Here is a 24,113-nt window from a genome sequence, read left to right on the forward strand (position 1 = left end):
TGCAAAAAGATCTCTGCAAGGACTCCTTTTGGTGAAGACCTGTCTACAGAACTGTAGGTGCTTTTCTTTTCGTATTATTTGTGCTGAAGATAAGCGGACTTTAATTTAAGTTTTTTTATATGCTGAAGAAATTTGATTTGATTATAAATAAATATATTTTGGTTTCACCTTATAACGGTTTATGCACTTAATCCCGCAGAGCTAGTATCCCCAAACTTCACAATATATATATATATATATATATATATATATATATATATATATATATATATATATATATATATATATATATATATATATATATATATATATATATATAATTTTAGCAGAGATCCTATAGAATAAAATGGTGGGTGTTGCTATTTTTTATGTCACATGGTATTTGCACAGCGGTTTTTCAAACGCAATTTTTTGGGAAAAAAAACACTTTCATGAATTCAACAAAAACAACGAGATACCTAACATGTCACACTTTCAAAAAGTGTCTGCTCATGGAATGGCCCCAAACTACAGTGCTTAAAATTCTCCATAGGTGACGCTTTAAACGCCTTTACAGATTACCAGTTTAGGGTTGCACAGGAGGTTTGGTGCTAGAATTATTGCTCTCGCTCTGAGGTTCGCCACAATACCTCACATGTGTGGTTTAATCGCCGTTTACATAGGGGAAGTAACATATGCGTTTGCATTTTTTGTACTAACTTTCTTGCTATCACAAGGGATGAACAACACCCCTAGTGATAGTACGGGCCTGACAGGTCCTCTTTATGGAGAGAATCGGGGTCTATTAGACTCCTCTGGCCTCCCATGCAGCCGACCAGACACAGATTGGTCTGATCAGCTGCTTACCTGGCTGCTGGTGGCCAGCTAAACAAAGGGGCAGAACTGGAAGTGACAAACTACTCGCTGCTCCCAGTTTCCAGGGTTACAGAGAGGGGGAACAATGTCAGTTCCTCTCTCTCAGTATAGGGCAACCATTGCCGCTTCAGAGAGCCCGGGAGAGGTGGCGATGGCATGAGGGGGTGGAACCACAGAAGTGATTGAGTAGCTAATTAGGCACTCAGATAACTTCTGCCTAGAGCTTCAAACACACGATCCAATTGTTGGCAGGGGATTGTGTGATGACAGACTGTTTACCTAAAATCCGACTGCTAGTACGCTCCTTCAGACAATTGTTGTCCAACTTTCGACCAACAAATGTTGGATGGCAGGCTAGTAAATTTTTGGCGGACAACAGTCTGTTGTCAGATTTTCGTATCGTCTGTACACAAGTCCGTCACACAAAAGTCCAAAGTACAAACACGCATGCTCGGAAGCAAGGACGAGACGGAAGTGGTCGGTCTTGTAAACTAGCATTCGCAATGGAGAAATAACATTCGTGACCTGGCAAACTATGAAATGACGAAATTATGGGATAATAATATGGGATCTATTATGGGATAATAATGAAGCTGCTTTGCTGGTGATACTGATGGAGTTATGGCAAACGTATTTGAAAAGCCCTTTTTTTCTAGTGATATCAAGAATAATATTATTATGCTTGTTGTTTTACTTTTTGGGCAAGTTACCACAACACAATTATCCCATAGTTTTTAAGATCAAAGATACAACTATGTTGGTGTCCCTTGTTAATTTTACATTGTATTTTTGAAAATGTAACTGCCTTCTCCCAAACTGTCATTTGAAGTAAAACACATAGCCAAGTATTATTCTACACATTTTTTTTATTGTGCATTAAAAAAAGATAACAAATTAGATTAGAGATGCTATCTGCCATCCAAATATAAAGAACTTAACCAAAAAGTGCATTCTATGCATACAAAAATATAGAAAATATAACAAATAAAATCATTATTAAACAAAACAACAACAAACAAAAAAAATTTAAAAGGGGGTAGGGGTGCAAATCCCCAGACTAGTGGCCTTGTTGGGGGTACCTTGGGTGGCAAGTGGTTAAAGAGGAACTTCGCCCCTTCCCCCACAATTGTATTGTTTAACCTAACCTCCTCTTACTTGTTGTCCTCAATTCACATACTTACCTTACAAGTGGATCCAGAATTAGAGAAATCTGTTGGTCAAGTGTCACAGCCTAGATCCTGTGCCACTATCTTGGTACACCCGATCATCGTGAGGATTAGGTAAGTAAAACTGCATTTACTGATACCCTAGACCTATACAAGCATTTAACCCTTGCACGGCGACATTTTTTCTTTTTCTGGAGATGGACTTTAATAGTTCAGGTGTGCAATACAATTCAAAGCTATGTTAAAGTGTATGCAAACCCTAAAGTTGGTCATACATGAATCCAGCAGGTGACCAAAAAATAAATAAATGGATTTCTCCATCATCCACACAAGTAAGGTGGACAGAAGAATCCTTCCTGCTGTGCTGTTGTATTCTGACATTGAGACTCCTCCGCAGTCAGAATACATTGATAGAGAATTGGCTGCAGTGGTGATCGAAGGAAAATTTTCCAAAAAGCTGGTTCAAGGGAAATCAATCTTCTCTGGAACGGGAACTGCCATAGTTTAATCAAAATTCATCCAGCCCCTACTGGACCAGCTGAATTTTGGACAACTTTACAATGGACTTTTCGTTTTGTTACTTTTTTGGCTCGGCCCCACCTCCTGCTCTCTCCTCATTGGTTCCCTGGTTGTGATTGACAGCAGTGGGAGGCAATAGCTACCGCTGCTATCTCAGCCAATGAGCACGGAGAGACCTGGGACAGCCAAGGCTCTTGTGCACATCGTCGGACCGAGATGGTTTTAGGGGGGCTGGGGGCACTTGAATGCATAGAATGCATGAAGGTAAAAAAACCTTGAGTCTTTATCCAACTTTAAGATGTATAGCCTATTAATACCTCACAAGATGGTGGAACGCTGACTTCTGGCTGCTGCGTGATGTCATCAGCCCCTTCCTACACCAGGCGTAGGGTATGACATCTCAGTCCTAGTGCACCCAACCCCTCTTCCACCTTCTCCTCCCTTCCTGCTCTGCTCTTCTTTGGCAACAGGCACATTGCCCATGTGCAGGGTGACATCAGTCTGTTTACAAACATTCCAGAACTTTTACTACTCCAAACAAAGACCTGGCACCCAAAATATATACCGTATATAAAAAGTGCAGTGCTTAAAAGACAATAAATGCCATACCAATGATAATCTCACAAGACCATATAACATAAAGTGCACAGTGCAAAACATTAAACAGAAAGAAAAAAAATATAGAAAAAATATATCTCAAAGAAAGTCCAAAAGGTTGTAAAAGTTCTAATGTGATCAAATATAACACCTATAAGTAAGCATCCACTTGTTGGTGTTATATATGACTGTTATCATTACCATCCATAACTACTATGATCACATTGGAACTTTTACGACCTTTTGGACTTTCTTTGAGATTTTTGCACTGGGCACTTTATATCCATATGTTATATGGTCTTGTGAGATTATCATTGTTATGCCACTCATTATCTTTTAAGCGCTGCACGTTTTTTATATATATATATATATATATATATATATATATATATATATATATATATATATATATAGTCAAAATGTTTTGCTGGCAGCTACATGGAATTTATATTCACTTAGCGTGGTATTCCTTACTACGCAAACAAAATAAGTGATGTCTGGTAAGTTCCCAACTGTGCATATCTGTTGAAGCTCTCAAGTGTGTGGGTCAGGCAACTGTAGACCATTGGATAGGAAGAAGGTGCAAGAACACCGGGGTACTATTAGCAGGTTATTGAATCATGCACTGGAAGCTTGTTGTATGGAGAGTATACCTTTACTTTCATGGAGGATATAAAAGCATGTCTTTATCATGGAACGGGAAGCAGGAGGCTACAACTACACACAATAACTTCCTCTAAATACATTACAATAGAATACATATTATAACACTGCAGTGCCACCTACTGGTATAGATAAACATAATGCTCACAGTATTGTTCACAGTATAAAGCAACTTTACATTACTTGCTGTTGTTCTTTCAACACCCCTTCTCAATGGCATGTGCTTTGTCAAATTATATTCAGCTTCTTCTGGAAATAACTATGACGTTCCTTCAACAAAGGCTGGATGAGGGCATCAGCAGCCATCTCCTATGATGGGCAATATTGAATGTCAATAACACCTTACTCTTGATTGTCCCTCAGTAAGTGATACTTGACGTGGATGTGTTTGGTCCTAGGATTGACTGTTTCTGATTGCGTAAGCTTTATACATCCCTGCTTGTCTTTAAAAATGGGAATTGGCTTTGACATGTCTATCTCAATGTCCACAAAATGTTGACAAATGGATATTACTTCTTGCTGCTGCAATGTACTCTGCTTCAGTTAAAGATAGAGCGACAGTTGTTTGCTTTCAACTAAACCAACTTATGGTTCCTTCCCCATACTGGAAGATAAATCCACTTGTAGATTTGCGGTCTATACAGTCCCTGGCCCAATCAGCATCCACATATCTGACCAGATTTGGATTGGATGTTGCTGGTAACTGTAACTTCATCTGAATTGTTCTTTTGAGGTACTGTATCATTCTTTTTACTGTGTTCCAGTAATGCTGACAGGGAGCTAAAGCTTTCCTACATAGTATGCCCACTGCTGTGGCTATGTCTGGTCTTTTCACAGTGGCAACATATAGCCACTTACCAAATTGCTCTGCGATGCATGTCATCGTTGGGTAGCACATTTTTTGCTCTTTATGTAGCCTGGTTCCATAGGAGTTTTCTCTTCGTTTGTATCTTGCATATGGAATTGTTCCAAGATTTCAGAGATTTTCTGAGATTGGTTGAGAAGATAACTTGCATCTTCTTCTCTATCTATTTGGATTCCCAGATAGTAGCTAATGTTCCCTAGTTCTTTGTTCTTTCAGTTTGTGAACTATCTGATTGCAATCCCCTTCTTGTTCAAAACAAGTTATAATGTCATTGACATAGATAAGGATGTATATCCATCTGTCTTCTTAAATATTACAGTAGAGACAGGGGTCTGCTTTACTTCTTGAGAATCCCTCTCTGGTAAGTACACTGTTTACGTTTTCATTCCACACCCTTGCAGATTTCTTAAGACCGTAGATGCTCTTCTGAAGTTAACACACAGGGTTATCTTCTTGCTCAAACCCTGGTGGTTGCTCCATGTAGAGATCTTCCTTAATGTCTCCATATAGGTAAGCAGTTTTAACGTCTAGGCATTTCACTTGCATGCCCTTCCCGGCTGCAACGCTAAGAAGCGCTCTGATGGTGTAGTGTTTTACGACGGGAGCAAATGTTTTATCGCAATCTTCACCGAATTTCTGGGAATAACCCTTGGCAACTAGTCTGACTTTGTATTTGTGGATATTCCCTTCTGCGTCTGGCTTTACTTTGAAAGTACACTTACTTGCTATAGTTTTGCAGTTTAGTAGGGAGCTCTGTGAGTGTCCATGTTTTATTTTCCTGAAGTGACTTTAATTCTTCTTCTGCTGCCTTTCTCCATTTATTGGCTTCACATTTTGGCAGTTTTTCTATGTCTTCCCAGGATGTTGGTTCAAGTGTGTGTTTTAACAATGTATGACAGCTTGCGGGGTGGTATCCCCTTGTAGCCCAAGTGGATCTTATGACTTCAGACAGTTCAACATGATTTGGTGGGGAACTTGGTTTAGGCAAAGCTTTGCTTTGGTTGACCTTTTCTTCTGGTTTGCTCGGTATGTTCAAAGATTTTTGGAATCAGTGTTTCTGGTGATGGGCTCTCGTCAAAGTCAAATGAAACACTATGGCTTATTGTCACTTTGTCAGTCTTTGGGTGTAGGATTCCGTAACCCATAGTTTTCTCGCTGTAGCCTATTAGGATGCCCTCTATGGCTCTGTTCTCCAGCTTGGATCGCTTTTCACTTGGAATATAGGCATAGGCTTTACATCCAAACATTCTGATGTGCCCTATGCTAGACTTTGATTCATGCCACATTTCGAATGGAGGACTTTTAATGGCTCTTGAGGGTAGTTTGTTCTGTAGGTAGGCTGCAGTATTGACTGCTTCTCCCCAGTACTGAGGTAGATTGGCATCCGGCAACATGCATCTGATCATTTCTATAAGAGTATCTTTTTTCCTTTCTGCTACACCATTTTCTACAGGAGTGTATGGTGCGGATGTCTGGTATACTATTCCTTGTCTCTTCAGGTATGAGGCCACTTCTTTGCTTATGTATTCTCCCCCATTGTTGGTGCGTATTATTCCTGGTTTGCGTTGGAATTTGTTTCTAGACATGGCAACGAACTCTTGAAGTTTCTCTGATGTTTCATTCTTGTGTTTCATCAAATAAGTAGTTGTGTACCTGGAATAATCATCAATGAAAGTCAGTAGATATCTGTTCCCACCTGACGTGAAAGTTTTCATTGGCCCGCATATGTCACTGTGTATGAGCTGCAGGGGGTGGGTGGTTTTTCTTTGAGGTGTCTGTGGAAGGAGAGCCCTGTGGCTTTTGCTTCAATACAGAACTTGCATTTCATGAGCACTTTGCAAGGCATTATTGTCAAATCTTCTGATAAACCTCTCTTTATAATGTCCTGTATAGCTTCTGGACTTCTGTGCCTCAGCCACTTAGTACCATACTATAAGTGAATACATTTGCTGTGTAGTCATTAGAGACTATATTGGCTTGCTGGTCTGTGGTGATGACCTTGTATAGGTGATCATCCAATTTTTCTTTAGCGAGGAATCGCTTATTATTGTGAATTGTGCATTAATCACTCTGGAACTTTACTGTGAAACCGCTGTTTGCAAGACTTTTCACTGATAGAAGGCTGCCTTCTAGTTCTGGAACATACAGCGTTTTCTTTACAAGGATTATATGCTTGCCTTGGGGTGTAATGCAGTTCAGGAAGCCCTGGCCTTTACCTTCTGATATGATGCATTTCCCTTTTGCTAGAATGACGTTGTCTTTTGCACTGTAATCAATGTTTGTGAAGAAAGTCTCATCACTAGTCATGTGGCTTGCACCAGACGGGTGGCTTGCCACTCTGTGTTACTTAAAGGTGCCCCTCTATGATGTGTCTGCAGTTTCCTTTGTGATTCCTTTGTGATTGCTTTGACTCTTTCTTTTGTGGATAGCTTTAGATTGCGCTGCTCGCCTTTCCAGATAGAACAGTTCTTTTTTAAGTGAGCGGTCCTTTTACAGCGAAAACAGGCTCTGCTTTGCGCCTTTGTACATCTTAAGAGCACTGTCATCATGGTGCATATTTTCTTTCCTTCTGTCATATTCATCAATTAATTTCCCTTTGACATATTCCAGTGTTAGCTCCTGCTCAAGTCTGGTTTCTATAGCATTAATAAGAGCAGTGTATGTCTCTGGTAGGCTGCATAAGTCCTGACAGGTCACCTGAGTCCAGGTGACAGATGCACCCCGCTGGGGTCTGGAGTGCACTGCAAGATAGTGGACCCTACGGCTGACTGCTGCGGATGGAGCTGTAGGATATACAGGATTGAAGGTACTCTGCAGTACCTACCTAGATGACACTGGAAACTAGAGCATGAGATTTCCCAGGGCGCAGAATCTAAGAGCCAGTGGGTGTTCACGAAAAGCCCCTAGTGGTGGGGATGGATTTAGCTGCAGTCTGACTCCAGGTTGTGACCCCCTAGGGCCTCCCAGCTCCCGGTAGACTACAGGGAGGTAGACTGGAAGCAGCAGACTAAAGCATAGTCAGGAGATAGCCAAAGGTCGGGGTAACAAGCAAGCAAGGATAGTCAGGAGATAGCCAAAGGTCGGGGCAACAAGCAGGTAAGGATAGTCAGGAGATAGCCAAAGGTTGGAGCAACAAGCAGGTAAGGATAGTCAAGAACAAGCCAAGATCGGTAACTGGAATCAGACGTAGAAGACACAGCAAGTTACACACGAAAGCTAAACACACAATATTGATCAGCAGAGCTGGCTTGCAGTTAATATAGAGTTCCCTGATACAGGCTGAGGTGGAGCCATGCTTTGAGGAGAGATTACTTAAGCAGCCAGGTTAAAGTGGCTGGCCTCTTAAGTAGAACACATCTAGAGGTAAGCTGACAAACAAACATTACTGCATACCCATGACATGTCTGCCCTGATAACGTGTAGCTGCTCTATGATCGCTAGCATAGCTTTCACGTGGTTACATATTTGCTGGCCTTGTTCTAGTCTCATCTTGTAAAGCTTTCTTAGCAAAAAACTGTTGAGGTTGGAATGCTCATGCAGTTTTTGTAATGAAGTCCACATACCTTTGGCTGTTTTCTCTGTTCTTATGTGGATAAGCTGGTCATCTTCACTAGCAAGCTTAAAGCCGCATTTGCCTGCCTATCCTTCCTATGCCAGTCCTCCGTCTCTCCGTCTGTGGGTCTGTCTGTATTCAGCCCTTGCCACAAGTCAACCTCACTGAGAAACATTTACAGTTTAAAATTCCACAGCTGGTGATTGGCATTGTTTAGCTTTGCTTTTGCAAACATCACATCTGAACCACTTGCCATCTTTCAGCTGCTTGAATACAGTACTCACAGACTTGCAGAATTATTTTTCCAGTTCCTGGGTGCTGCTGGGGTGATGCTGGCACTACCTGGGCTCATAACCTATTAGCGGGTTATTGAATCATGCGCTGGAAGCTTGAATGCAGACTATACCTTTATTTTCATGGAGGATATCAAAGGATTTCTTTATCATGGAACAGGAAACAGGAGGATACAACTACACACACTTAGGAATGAAGGTACTTCCTCTAAATACATTACCAAAGAATACACATTATAACACTGCAGTGTCACCTACTGGTATAGATAGGCACAATGCACACAGTATTGCTTACAGTAGAAAGCAACTTTACATTACTTGTTGTTGTTCTTTCAACAGGTACCAGAGCAGATGACAGGAACAAAATCAGGTTACAAAGCCAAAGTCAGTAACAGCCAGACAGTGGAGGTAAGCAATTCAAGAGACAGGACCAGAGTCAAACATTCAAACCAACATCAGTAACAGCTAGGTAGTGTAGGCAATGGGCAATAAGCGTGTCAAGCCAGCAGGCTAAGAACAAAAAGGGTAAGCAAAGATTCAAGAAGAGTTTGCAAGGCAAGCCAGGTCATACACAGGAGGCAGAACATCAGGTTCAAAAGACTGTGTTCAAAAACAAATGAGGAAATAAAGAGACTTGGTCAGAATTACACACCATGGGTTCTGTTTTATTGTTTTATTGTAAACTGCTGCCTTGAACTTTCCCAATGCTGCTCTTATACATTAGCCATTCACAAAACATTAATACCTGTGGGTTGAGTGTATGTAGAGCTACCCCCGCAGGAGCTGCTAGTTGATTTGGGTCCTCTGCTCCTGTTCCAGCCCTGTTGAGGGCTCAACCTCACTGACATCACTTGTATATCTTTCTTTACAATATAATGAGCATGCAAGAACTGGACTCACAACTTTATGTAAAATAGCAAAATGTATTAGCTAGCAAGTTAAAGTCAACCAACATAAAGCACAGTAATTGGAATACAATCAGATTCACAGATTTCCTTGCAATGATTTTAAATCCTAGAACATACTGTGACTCCCAACAGCGTAAGCTATAGCTGTCCTCATAAAAGGAGCTGCAGCAAGTGACACAAATAGGTAACAAAACTAGATATGGACTAGGTCATTTGGGAGCTCCCACAATGAGAGACTAAGCCTAGACCTGTGGTAATTGAATCAATCGCAAATACGGTTATGCCCTCATGATGACGTTATCTAAATACAGTCTTTAGCATTAATCTTCTGTTGGCTACATTGGGGACCTTAAAGTCATTGGTGTGCATGAATGAGGTATGTCTATGGTGCTATCCTGCTCTCAATAGTTTGGGTTGAAAGGTATACTCTGAGAAGAGACTGCTCACCCAATAGAGCAAAGGGAAAATGGAAGCACTTCTAAGCGGTCAGCTATTGGAAGTGTAAGCATATATATATATTTTGTTTTCAAATATTTTATGTAGGGCTGTGGAAATTAAAGATTAATTCCTCGATTAATCAATACATTTTTTTGATTGATCAAAATTCTTTTGATTGGTACTCACCTCTTCACCGGCTTCCAGGTCTTCAGGGAGTTCCATCGGAGATCCGGTGACGTCACGGACATCGACGTCACTGAACTCCTTCACCCAAGTGCCTCCGTCTGCTAACAAAAGGCAGGGGGGAGGAGTCCGGTGACGTCGAACTTCTGGTTGAACGTAACGCATAAAGGGGAGGAGCTACGCATGACGTTACCCGCTGCTGCCCTACAGAACTAACATGATTGTCGGCTTTACATGCTGTGTTTTTATCATCTTTATGTGAGTAGTTTGTGTTTGAACACAAAAATTAAATCTTATACTTAAGCGGTGAGCACTTAGATCTTTTCTTTCTACACGTGACCTGGCGTCCTTGCTGAGATCTAAGGAGACGTGAGAGAAGTTTATTGTCCCTGTTAACCCTTTTGATACCCGCTTGCATGACCACCTGTTTGTCCATGCCATAAGGTGAGAGTGATTAGTTAGACCGAAGGTGGAGGGATTGTCATGCTACTGTGGAAAAAAAAATTACTTACGTCAGTGCTACAGTTTGAATTTAAAATGTATTTGTGTGAACTGTGAAGTTAAATCATGGATTGTGGAAACTAACTAGTGTTGGGTGATTGTATATAGTGTATACCACATTTGCCACTTACTAATTCAGAGTTTCAATGCAAGGAGATCAACTAAAAGTAGTTGGATCTGTATGTGCATTATAATTAATCAAAATTAGTCGATTAATCGATTAAAAAAATGTATTAATCAAACACGAAAATTTTAATCAGTAACAGCCCTAATTTTATGTAAACCAGAAAAACATATTTCATGTAATCAGTACAATAATAACAGTCAATGACACACCATTATATAGAATTAAGGTATGCAGGATGATTTGTACATTCTAAACTATAATTTACCTGAGACAAACATTCCATTTCCCTAGGAAAATTGGGAATAGCTGTCCAACTATGCACCATAAGAAAACAGGTACTACCTCACCATTTTTTCAGTTAAAATAGAGAAAACAGAAGAAAAGAAAAGAGAAGAGAAGAAAAGAGAAAAGGGGAGGGGGGATACTAACCACCATATTGTTTCCCAGTGTAGTAAGGTAGTAAGGTAAGTTAATTTATTTCTTAAACTTTATGGAGCCAGAGTTTAATGGTTGGTGGCTGCGGATGTTTCCAAGTAAGGAGAATACACGATTTAGCAGCATCAAGGATATGGCGTACCACAGAGCATTTGTAAATTCTAGCTGAGGTAGAGGAGGCGTGGAGAAGAAAGAAAGCCGGATCACTCAGAACCATATAATCCATAAAGATTTGAACAATCCTCCGTATTTCTTTCCAGTAGTTTCCAAGATTGGAGCAGGACCAAAAGATCTGTAGTATTGTTCCTCGCTCCTCCTGGCATCTCCAACAATGATTGGTAGGGTTTGGGAAATATGTGTCTAACTGAGACGGTATCAGATACCATCACAACAGGATTTTAAAGTTTGTTTCCTGTATTCTTGTGCAAATAGAGAATTTTAGAGTGAACCTAATAATATGGTTCCCCTATTCTGGAATGAATGTGTCTTCTAGGTCAGTCTCGCATTTTGTAACCCAGGGCAACTGATGTTCCTCTGGAGGTGTGATCAGCAAGTTATATGTTATGGATAGAGTATGGGACAGTGTACCTTCGTCGGTACAGTATTCCTCAAAGACAGTAAGGAGACGTCTGTAAGTACTTGGGATGTTAATGAATGTAATAAATTATGTAACTGAAGAGCTCTCCAAAAGGCTAAAAGAAATGGGCATGAGGAGCTCATGAGAGTAGATACCGGCGGCCCACTGTCCGCCGCCAGAAAATTAGAGGCCTGAAAACGACCAGAGTCGAGTCGGGCACGAAAGGTCTTATCTTGAAGAACTGGTAGGAATTGTGGGTTTCCCATTACTGGGAACAATGGAGAATCTTGTGAAGAAAGTAAAGTGTTGGCAAATAATTGCGAGCAGATTCATGTTGTAGATCCTATCAGCAGATGAGTTTTCAGGTGATGTGGTAATGACATATAACACCATGGTGCTCTGGTAAGGCCCTTTGAGCCTGTTCCAGTTGGGGCCAGAGCTTGTTGCTTTGGTGACGGCACCAGTCAATTAGTCTACCCAAATGGGCTGCTTGATAGTATTTATGTACATCCGGAACTGCCGATCCTCCATATTGTTTAGGAAGCCAGATTAGTCTTCTTTGTATCCGAGGCCGTTTGAGAGCCCCTATGAAGTCAATGAATAGAGAATGAACTTGCCTGAATTGGCAGGGAGGGATTACTATCGGTAAGGCCTGAAAAAGATACAAAAACGTGGGTAAAATGCTAATTTTAATGATATTACAGCATCCAAACCAAGAGTGGAATCCGTGATGTCACGTCTCAAGTGAAATATGGGTTTAGCTTAATAGTGGGGGAAAATTGAGGTCAAAGGTGCATCACAATCTGGTATCTGTCCATTTGAATTTAAAGCTGAGCCGCAGAAACTGAAGAAGAGATAGAAATATCTTGATTCTCAGCGCTGTTTTTTTTAATACTTTTTATCAGGAGGTTCAAAATAAATTAAATATACATATCTGTTTTAATTTACTAATGTTCCCTGAGTGCCAGAAAAAAATAATTCTGTATACACTGCAAAACAAATATATGTAACTCGTTAGTGTTTGCAGTTGCACTATAGCCTAGACCTAACAAAGGATATATAGATCTACCACTCCTTAACAGGTGTGCCAACACTTAGAAAGCCCTGCTAGATTAAGAGCAGTAGATGACAGTATTCATGATAGAGCTATTATTATTAAGCTAGAATTTAGTGTCACTCCTTACAATTGTTCAGTGCTGAGTTATTATTGGAGCTTTACCTATAGAAGCAAAACATAAAAATTGTCAATAACTAAAAAAATTAAGCAAAACATACGAATTGGTATTAATAAATAAGAAAAATGTAGTGAGTATTGATATACTTATTTATGCATTTTTTATTCCATTACTGGGCAGAAAACATCCTGGTGTGCATTCAATAAAATATTTGCAACACTTTTCAGGTAGTATGGGCCCCCCTGAAAATTTGTGAAAGCCTTGCGTTTAAGAAGCTAGTGAGCGCCAGCTTTGTTAGGATTTTTGATAGGTGTGACAGATTCAGGTAGTTCTTTTCTGCACCACTTTCACAATGGGTTGCTATTCCTGTTATACACAAGAATGGCAAAGTGTAAATGGGTAAGTTTTTTTTTTTCATAATTATTTCCCCCCTGGTCCCCCAATTAAAAGAAAATCAAACTTTAGATGCTGACAAAAGTTCCTCACTACTTGTTAGCCTTTTAATTAGTAACCTGCTTAGTAAGTCACAATTATAGCCCATTAATAAAAGAAGTACAAACTGCACTCATCTACTGACACTACTTTCGTCACAGCACTATGCCACCTCCCCACTCCACCTTATTTACGCCTAACACTCCTAACCTGCTCTTTCATTCTTTACTGTAGTGTTGTTCATCTTCTCTTTCTCTAACCATAGTGCTGTTCATCTCCTCCACTCCCTTTCTCCATAAGCCCCTGTACACACAGTCGGACTAAGTTGTCGAAAAATCCGATCTTCCAGAACGTGATGACGTAATTTCGTTACGATGGGACTACGTTCAGGCTAGTAGCCAATAGCTTTGATGTAGGAATTTGATCTGAGCATGCGTGACACTTGGTCCGATCAAAATTCTCTACACATGATCGGATTACGTCCGACCGGCCCAGTTGGTCGGGAAATATTTCCAACATGTTGGAAAATTGGGTCCGACGGAGATTCGGACGGAATCAGTCCGATGCATACCACACACAGTCGGATTATCTGACGACACGGTCCGATAAGACGCATTCCGACGGATTCTCCGACCGTGTGTACGCGGCATAATGCTGCTCATCTCCTCACACCTCTGTCCCTATAGTGTTATTCTTTTCCTTCACTTCCCCTTTCAATACCGCTGGTTATCTCTTAGAACTCCTTTCTCCATAACAGCCCTCACTTTTTCTTACCTCCCTTTTCCTTAGCATTGTTCATCTCATCCACCTATCCACCTCTCCTCCGTAAGAGTGAGTTAGTGCACCTTTTAGCAGAGGCATAGCTTGAAGCTTGTGGGCCCCGATGCAAAAGTTGACCTAGCCCCCCCCCCAACCTCCACTACTTCCAACGTGTACGCAGATACATCCACCACATGCCAAGATACGCAAAGAGTTTTGAGTTCCCAGAGTTCCTCTTTACATAAGAGGACAGGGATCTTCGCTGAAGAATCAGAGGACAGGGACCCCTGGCAGGTCACTTGGCAGAGCTCCTTTCCTATCCCATCACTGTATACAGGGCTGAAATCACATTCCTTTACACACAGTCTGTCAATCTTCAAAGAGTTTATCTGGCTTTTATGTTGCAGTTCTGACCTGTGAAATTCTCTGGTCGGAATGGCAGTGTAGTTGCAGTAGGCAGATACACCCTGTGCAGATCATGGCTAACTGGCTGTGTTGTAAAGGAATGTGATTTTAGACCTGCGGAGGAGGAACTGTATAGAGTGCTGTAATGGGAAAGGAGCTCAGCAGTTAGGCATAGCATGCAATGTGGAGGGGGTGGTCGGGGGGCTTTGGGGGGGGCAACTTAGATCTGGGAGGGCAATGCCATGTGACACAAAATCTGGAGCTTGCAGCCCTTCAGGTGCCCCTGAGGAGGCGCTAAGGGATTTGTTTTAGCAATTTCTGAAGGTTTCTTTATCAGTTTTGGCAGGTGTTGGGGGAAGGTCACCTCCCGGAGGTGGGTGTCTTTTCCCCAGTTGTCAGGGAAGTGGAGTAAATAGACATCCCTGGGTGGGGCCATACAGAGAATCCCAGCTGGTGACTAGGAGACATTGAGCAGTGTCATACCTCACCAGTGACATCGGTCCCATCATAGCTACAGGACGGCACTCTCCTCCTCTTGCCTCGCTGAGCTTGGTTACCATTCCATGTTGCCAGCACACAGCACAGACACTTCCCCATCCTGGGCTGTTCTCACCTTGTGCTCCTATCCATTCAGGAAATGGCTCACAGCTTCTCCACAGCCAATTGGAACAGAGGGGTGTGGACTGTGGAAGGCAAAGTAGAAGTCCAGTACTCGGGTGTGGCTGTGGGGCCCTAGGGCGGATTGGAGCTTGATTTTGTGGAGGATTTAGCATACGAATGCCCCTCCCCATAGTGTCATACGTCTCCCCAGCCCTCCCTTCTCCATAGTGTAATTTCTCTCTTCTCTCTTCTACCTCTCTTCTACCTCCCCTATCAATAGCGTTGTTGATATCCTCCATCTCCCCTCTTCATAGTAGTTTTGGTTTACTCTGCCTCCTCTCTCCATAATATTGTTGCTTTTTTTTCACCTCTCCTCTCCATAGTGTTGTTGCCTCCCAACCTCATAGTGTCCTTACTTTTCTGCAACCCCCCCCACCCCAACCACTTCCTTTGTGTCATTGCTCTCCTTTGTCTCTCCTCACAATGGTGTTGTTTGCTCTCCTCCTTCTCCCTTCTCCATAGCGGCATTATTCTCCTCTACCTCCACTCTTTATAGTGTCATTCTTCTCCTCCGCCTTCACTCTCCATACCGCCATTGCTCTCCTCCACCTCCTGCCTCCATAGTGTAATTTTGCCCTCCACCTCTCTATAGTGTCATTGCTCTCCTCAAACCTCTCCTCTCCATTGTGCTGCTGATTTCCTCCACTGCCCATCTCCATAGTGCCACTGCTCTGCTCCACTCCTCTTTCCTTAATGTTATTTCTCTTCTCTATCTCCCTTCTAAATAGTGTCACTATTCTCCTCAAACCTCTTCTTTCCATAATGTAATTTCTCTCCTCCACCTCCCCTCAACTTTGTGTCACTATTCACCTCAAACTTCCTCTCGCCATAGTTTTGCTGCTCTACATGACCTCAGTCCCAGCTCCATAGTGCTCTTGCTCTTCTCCACCTCCACTCTCCATTATCTTGCTGCACTCCTCTGCTTTCAGACTCCATAGGGACACTTCTCTCTTTACAAGCAGTCCCTGGGTTACAAAAACAATAGGGACTGTAGGTTTGTCCTTAAGTGGAAATTTGTGTGTTAGTCAGAACAGTGCATTTTTTAAGTGTAACTTCAGCCTGTGCAGGGATGTGGGATGTTCCGGGGGTTCTGGGCATGTAGTTATATTATCTGGGGCTCTTCTGGCCATGCGGTACATTTAATACTGCAATGTGGGATGTGTCTGGTGCTGCAAGATAGCTGTTAGGAGGTATCGCACCAGCATGGAGCACAAGCGGCCATCATTGAGGTCCGTTCGTAAGTAGGAGTCGTTCATAACTCAGATGTTCGTAACTCGGGACTGCCTGTATTGGACAAATCACTTTCCAAAATATCTTAACATAACAGAATTTTGTAACTATAAAAGGTGACACTGCCTCTATTAACTTGGTGATACTGTCTCTAGTTTTTGCAATATGGCACCTCTCGGTACCTACTACTATGGCACTGATCCTTGTTGTTCTGGAGAGACAACACTGGTCTTAAAGCGTAGTTCCACCAGAAAAAAATAAAATAATAGCCAGCAGCTACAAATACTGCAGCTGCTGGCTTTTAAAATAACAACACTTACCCATCCAGGGCGCCCGCGATATCCTCACCCGAAGCTGACCTGTCCCTCGGCTCCAGGTGGGGGCGCCAGCATCTTCAGTAAGGGATTGAGGAAGTGAAGCCTTATGGCTTCACAGCCTGGTTCCCTACTGCACATGCATGAGCTGTGTACTCTGAATGGTTCCTGCTGTCTTCTGGGACCTGTGCATCTCCTAGAAGACAGTGGGGGGGGGGGGGGGGCAGACATGGTTTAGTTCACCGTGGATTCTATGGTGCTGTTTTCCTGGAAGTGGGAGCAAATACTTGGATTAGACAGGTATCTGCTCCCCTCTAAAAAATGTGCCAAATGTGACACCGGAGAGGGGGGAGGAACCGGATCAGCGGAAGTTCCATTTCTGGGTGGAACTCCGTTTAAGCCATGTACATGGCTATAATTTTTTGCTGTGATAATTTAGCAGTATTCCTCTCTACGATTAGGTTTAATTGTAAAGTGTAATTTCGTTTGCTTACAGTATCTCACAAAAGTGAGTACACCCCTCACATTTTTGGAAATATTTTATTATATCTTTTCACGTGACAACTCTGAATAAATGACACTTTGCTAAAATGTAAAGTATCGCCTATCATTGCCTATCAGTGCTCATCAGTGCTGCATATCAGTGCCCATCGGTGCTGCATATTAGTGCCTCCTCATCAGTGCCACTAATCAGTGCCCTTCAGTGCGAAAGCACTCAAGTGGAGTGTGAAGCATTTCATTACAAGTGCCATATATCAGTGCCCATAGGTGCTGCCTATCATTTCCTATCAGTGCCACCTATCAGTGCTCATCAGTGCTGCATATCAGTGCCCATCGGTGCTGCATATTAGTGCCTCTTCGTCAGTGCCACCCAATCACTGCCCTTCAGTGCCGCCTCATCAGTGCCCATCAGTGCAGCCTCATCACTGATCAGTCATCAGCACACATCAATGAAGGAGAAAAATTACTTGTGCACAAAATTGTGCTTTGAAAACTGTCATATGACATTAAAAAAAAAGTATTGGTAATCGGCGAGAACTTGAAAAAAAGTATCGGTACTTGTACTCGGTCTTAAAAATGTGGTATCAGTGCAACCCTAGCTCTGAGTGTTGGCATCACCTGTTTTGTTCTGCTGATTAGTGGTAGCATTCATTTTGTTTTCTCAGTTTAGACTAATAGTATCAAGAGATCTTGTCAGCACCTGAGGTATGTTTCCAGTAACGCTTTGCCTCAATAGACACAACAGCCATGAGGGACAATGCAGCTCTTAAAGTCACAAGTGAGCAATATCCTCAGAAGTGGCTTTTAATTACCAAGTGACTCAACTGCTATGACTTGAGGTTTTCTTAACTGTAAATAGATGTCACACCACTTTAAAGGTTTAATAACATATATATATATATATATATATATATATATATATATATATATATAAAAGAGAAAAATGTCTACCGTCATTACTGTAACCATCATGACATTTTTTTTTCTTGTGGCTTTCACTCTGAAGAAAAGAATGTACAGTATGCATCAGCCTTTCGCAACCTTTTTAACATGGAGGAACCCTTCCAATTAATTTCAGGTCTTAGGAAACCCCTGATAATAATTACTTAATCTATAGCTCGCAACATATTAGCATAACAGCAAGTTGTAGACATAAGAATAAATAAAATAATAAAACAAAATAATAATAATATTTATTATTATTAATAACACTAATTACCAGAAAATGGTAGTTAGAAAAAATGGTAGTATTCTGTAACATGTTGATCAGTGAAGAAATACTCGCTTTTATTGATGGTCACTTGAAAAGTTCCCACTTACAACAGAGGAGATATTTTTTTCTATTAAAATAACAAACATGTTATACTTATCTGCTCTGTGCAGTGGTTTTGCACAGGGCAGCCCAGATCCTCCTCTTTTTGGGTCCCTAGCTGGAGCACTTGGCCCCAGCCTCCTGTTGAGTACCCCCACAGCAAGCAGCTTGCTATGGGGGTATCCGAGCCGAGCTGCAGCTCCATGTATCCATTCAGACACTGGGCCACGGTTTGGCTCTGCCCCCTCTCTCTCCTAATTGGCTGAGTTTGACTGGCAGTAGCGGGAGCCAATGGCTTGTATAGTGTAGGGAATGGTTAAAGTGTACAGTGCCTTGAAAAAATATTCATACCCCTTGAAATGTTGAACATTTTGTCATGTTACAACCAAAAATGTAAATGTTTTATTGGGATTTTATGTAATAGACCAACACAAAGTGGCACATAATTGTGAAGTGAAAAGAAAATGATAAACTGTTTTAAAAAACGTTCACAAATAAATATGTGAAATGTGGAAAATATTTGATTCTGAATCCAGAAAACTGAAACATTTAGCTACATTTGTTTATCTTTATAAACTTTTGTGTGAATAATAATTTAATTGCCAGTAATCTGGTTCTTCCCCCACCCCCACACAACCATAGATTAGTGTCTTCTTGCAAAGTAGTCATTTTTTCTTGTTCTTATTTCATAGTTTCATAGTTAGTAAGGTTGAATAAAGACACCAGTCCATCCAGTTCAACCTGAGTGAATGTCTACAATTTTCCCTATCCCTGTACATTGCACACTCACATTGGTCCCTACACTCAATGAGCCCACAATCCAAGGTCCCTATTCATATACTAGGGCCAATTTTGGACAGAAGCCAATTAACCTACCTGCATGTCTTTGGATTGTGGGAGGAAATCAGAGTACCTGGAGGAAACCCACGCAGGCACAGAGGCAGGTAGTGTCGTGCAAACTCCAGGCAGGTAGTGTCGTGGTTGGGATTTGAACCAGCGACCCTTCTTACTGCTAGGTGAGAGTGCTAACCACTACACCACTGTGTCCTTCTCCCCTCAGAAAAATGGTGAGACCAACATCTAGCAGATGGAGGTATTTTCACATTACAAGTTCTTTTGAAAAGAAAAATGTGATTTGAAAATATTGTCAGATGAAATATGCATTTCCAAATGCTACCAGGATGACAAAACACATTCTTGTATGTAACAAGTGCCCTGTACATATAAAAAAATCCTTCATGGATCGAAGTGAAGAGCACAACAATGATGACAATGCACATCGTTTTTATCAACGTTCTCATAACAGAATGACTTTCAATCTTAAAAAAAACAAAAAAGTGCTAATGTAGCATTTTTTTCAATTTTTCCCAAAATTTCATTTCCCCCCCCAAAAAACTGAAAAAAAATGTTTTTTTTTCCGAGCTTCAAAATTTCCGGTAATTTTACATCTCTAGTCAGGGATAAAGTTGTGGAGATGTTTAAAGCTGAGTTATGTTATATAAAAATCCCAAGCTTTGAAGATCTCAAGGAGCATTGTGCAATCTATCATCCGAAAATGGAAAAAGTATGGCACAACTGCAAACCTACCGAGACATGGCCATCCACCTAAATTGACAGGCCGGGTAAGGAGAGAATTAATGAGAGAAACAGCTGATGCCCATGGTAACTCTGGAGAAGCTGCAGAGATCCACAGCTCAGGTGGGAGAATCTGTCCACAGGACAACTATTAGTCGTGCATTCCACAAATCTGGCCTTTCTGGAAGAGTGTCAAGAAGAAAGCCATTGTTGTAAGAAAGCCATAAGAAGTCCCGTTTGCAGTTTCCAAGAAGCCATGTGATGGGAACAGCAAACATATTGAAGAAGGTGCGTTGGTCAGCTGAGACAAAAATGTAACTTTTTGGTTAAAAGCAAAACGATATGTGTGGTGGAAAACTAACACTGCACAGCCCCAAGAACATTCCATCCCCACCGTGAAACATGGTGGTGTCACCAGGGAAGATGGTCAGAGTTCATGGGAAGATGGATGGAGCCAGATACAGGCCAATCTTAGAAGAAAATCTGTTAGAGTCTGCAAAAGACTTGAGACTGGAGAAGAGGTTCACCTTACAGAAGGCCAACGACCCTAAACATACAGCCAGAGCTACAATGGAATGGTTTAGATCAAAGCATATTTGTGTGTTAGAATGGCCCAAAGCCCAGACCTAAATCCAATTGTGAATCTGTGGCAAGACTTGAAAATTGCTGCTCATAGACACGCTCCATCCAATCTGACAGAGCTTGAGCTACTATGCAAAGAAGAATGGGCAGAAATGTCCCTCTCTAAAGCTGGAAGAGACATCTCCAAAGAGACTTGCAGCTGTAATTGCAGTGAAAGGTGGTTCTACAAAGTACTGACTCAGGGGGGCGCCATACAAATGCACGCCACACTTTTCATTAAAAGAAATTGAAAACCATTTATCATTTTATTTCCACTTCACAATTATGTGCCACTTTGTGTTAGTCTATCACATAAAATCCCAATAAAATACATTTATGTTTTTGGTTGTAACCAGGGGCGGACTGACCATTCGGGCACTCGGGCACTGCCCTAGGGCGCCATGCCACTAAGGGGCCCCATCAGGGTTGCCAGCCTCAATAAAACCAGGGACAGTATGTATAAAATCTATTTTTTTTTTAAATCCAAAGATTATAGCTGCCCCTCCTCTCCAGTACCTTTTCAGTACGTGTACGTGTATTCTGTGCGTGTGTATACTGTGTGTGTATATTGTGTGTCTGTGTGTGTATACTGTATGTGTGTGTATACTGTGTGGCCCCATAATCTATTGCCTGGGGACCCCATAATCTCCTATTGCCCGGGGCCCCATGATCTCCTATTGCCCAGGGGCCCCAATGAGTTGTCAGTCCACCCCTGGTTGTAACATGACAAAATGTGGAAAATCTCAAGGGGTATGAATACTTTTTTAAGGCACTGTACACACCTTCCAACCTTCTGAGACGGGAATGAGGGACACCTATAAGCAAAAGTATGTATGCATAGGACACACCCCCTGCCACACCCACTTAAAGGTGAATTATACTAAATAAAATTAGTTAAATCCACAGTCATATTTTTATCACTAATATTCTTTTATATTGGCTTTTAAAAATTACAAATGGAGCAATTTAGAAATTGGATGAAAGGTTTAGCACTGGGAAACACTTTTTGATAGATAAGTAGTGCATTTTATATACAACTATATAGATCAGACCAAAATGAGGGACAGATGAGGAGGAATGAGGAACAGGAGGGACTATGTCCCGGATCAGGGACAGTTGGGCACTATGGATATGTGTCATCTCAGCAGAGGGTCCTCTGAAGCGCGCACACAGCTCTCGCCTGTCTATAAGTGTCAGCCCCGCCCACCTCTCTCATGCACTAGCAGCCCGGAAACTTTTGTCGGGTGCGCGCAGCGTGTCCGGGAGCGCGCAGAGCCGGTGTCTGGGAGGTCCGGGGGCGTGTATAGGAGGAGGAGGGAGCGGAGCTCTACAAGTGGGATCTGTGGAAGTGTCAGCCCGGGGAGAGCGGTGCTGGCGGCTCTTCTCTAAGTCTCCTCCCGGTGAGTAAGTGATGGGAACGGCGGGGAAAGTTGGTGTGTAGCTGGAAGTTGTCCGGGGTGAGGGGCAGGTGTGTGTGTGTGTGTGTGTGTGTGTGTGTGTGTGTGTGTGTGTGTGTGTGTGTGTGTGTGTGTGTGTGTGTGTGTGTGTGTGTGTGTGTGTGTGTGTGTGTGTGTGTGTGTGTGTGTGTGTGTGTGTGTGTGTGTGTGTGTGTGTGTGTGTGTGTGTGTGTGTGTGTGTGTGTGTGTGTCGGGGGACAGGTAAGTGGTGCACACAGCGGGGGGAGATTATAGGGGGCGCTGTGCACTCTGCAGTATGGGGAGATGTGGGGGAGCCCTGAGAGGAGTTGGGGGTGAGGAGTGAAACAAGGACTATGGGGAGTTTGCAGCAGCTGCTGGCAGAGCACCATACATGGGGGGGCCTATGAGAGAAGGGCCCCTGCACCATACATATGGGGGGGGGGGCTATGAGAGAAGGGCCCCTGCACCATACATATGGGGGGGGGCTATGAGAGAAGGGCCCCTGCACCATACATATGGGGGGGGGCTATGAGAGAAGGGCCCCTGCACCATACATATGGGGGGGGGGGGCTATGAGAGAAGGGCCCCTGCACCATACATATGGGGGGGGGGCTATGAGAGAAGGGCCCCTGCACCATACATATGGGGGGGGGGGGCTATGAGAGAAGGGCCCCTGCACCATACATATGGGGGGGGGGGCTATGAGAGAAGGGCCCCTGCACCATACATATGGGGGGGGGGGCTATGAGAGAAGGGCCCCTGCACCATACATATGGGGGGGGGGGGGCTATGAGAGAAGGGCCCCTGCACCATACATATGGGGGGGGGGGCTATGAGAGAAGGGCCCCTGCACCATACATATGGGGGGGGGGGCTATGAGAGAAGGGCCCCTGCACCATACATATGGGGGGGGGGGCTATGAGAGAAGGGCCCCTGCACCATAAATATGGGGGGGGGGCTATGAGAGAAGGGCCCCTGCACCATACATATGGGGGGGGGGGCTATGAGAGAAGGGCCCCTGCACCATACATATGGGGGGGGGGGCTATGAGAGAAGGGCCCCTGCACCATACATATGGGGGGGGGGGCTATGAGAGAAGGGCCCCTGCACCATACATATGGGGGGGGGGCTATGAGAGAAGGGCCCCTGCACCATACATATGGGGGGGGGGGGCTATGAGAGAAGGGCCCCTGCACCATACATATGGGGGGGGCTATGAGAGAAGGGCCCCTGCACCATACATATGGGGGGGGCTATGAGAGAAGGGCCCCTGCACCATACATATGGGGGGGGCTATGAGAGAAGGGCCCCTGCACCATACATGGGTGGGGGGGGGATTAGACAAGGGGCCCCCTGCACCATACATGGGCGGGGGGGGGGATTAGACAAGGGGCCCCCTGCACCATACATGGGCGGGGGGGGGGATTAGACAAGGGGCCCCCTGCACCATACATGGGCGGGGGGGGGGATTAGACAAGGGGCCCCCTGCACCATACATGGGCGGGGGAATTAGAGAAGGGGCCCCCTGCACCATACATGGGCGGGGGGGGGATTAGACAAGGGGCCCCCTGCACCATACATGGGCGGGGGGGGATTAGACAAGGGGCCCCCTGCACCATACATGGGCGGGGGGGGGATTAGACAAGGGGCCCCCTGCACCATACATGGGCGGGGGGGGGATTAGACAAGGGGCCCCCTGCACCATACATGGGCGGGGGAATTAGAGAAGGGGCCCCCTGCACCATACATGGGCGGGGGGAATTGGAGAAGGGGCCCCCTGCACCATACATGGGCGGGGGGAATTGGAGAAGGGGCCCCCTGCACCATACATGGGCGGGGGGAATTGGAGAAGGGGGCCCCCTGCACCATACATGGGCGGGGGGAATTGGAGAAGGGGGCCCCCTGCACCATACATGGGCGGGGGGAATTGGAGAAGGGGGCCCCCTGCACCATACATGGGCGGGGGGAATTGGAGAAGGGGGCCCCCTGCACCATACATGGGCGGGGGGAATTGGAGAAGGGGCCCCCTGC

At 43.6% G+C, this 24,113-nt stretch overlaps 1 protein-coding gene across 1 annotated transcript in view; it reads left to right on the plus strand.

Annotated features, from left to right (window-relative positions):
- The first annotated feature begins 21,928 nt into the window (after positions 1-21,928).
- Positions 21,929-24,113, plus strand: part of SVIL (supervillin) — a 334,548-nt gene continuing 332,363 nt past the window's right edge. The window contains exon 1 of the mRNA XM_077491057.1: positions 21,929-22,064. The gene's annotated coding sequence lies outside the window, so the exon portion shown is untranslated. The remainder of the gene's footprint in view (positions 22,065-24,113) is intronic.

Source organism: Lithobates pipiens, unplaced genomic scaffold (assembly GCF_037356315.1).
Source record: "Lithobates pipiens isolate NorthernLeopardFrog02 unplaced genomic scaffold, aLitPip1_a1.2 Scaffold_19, whole genome shotgun sequence".
Classification (NCBI taxonomy): Eukaryota; Metazoa; Chordata; class Amphibia; order Anura; family Ranidae; genus Lithobates; species Lithobates pipiens.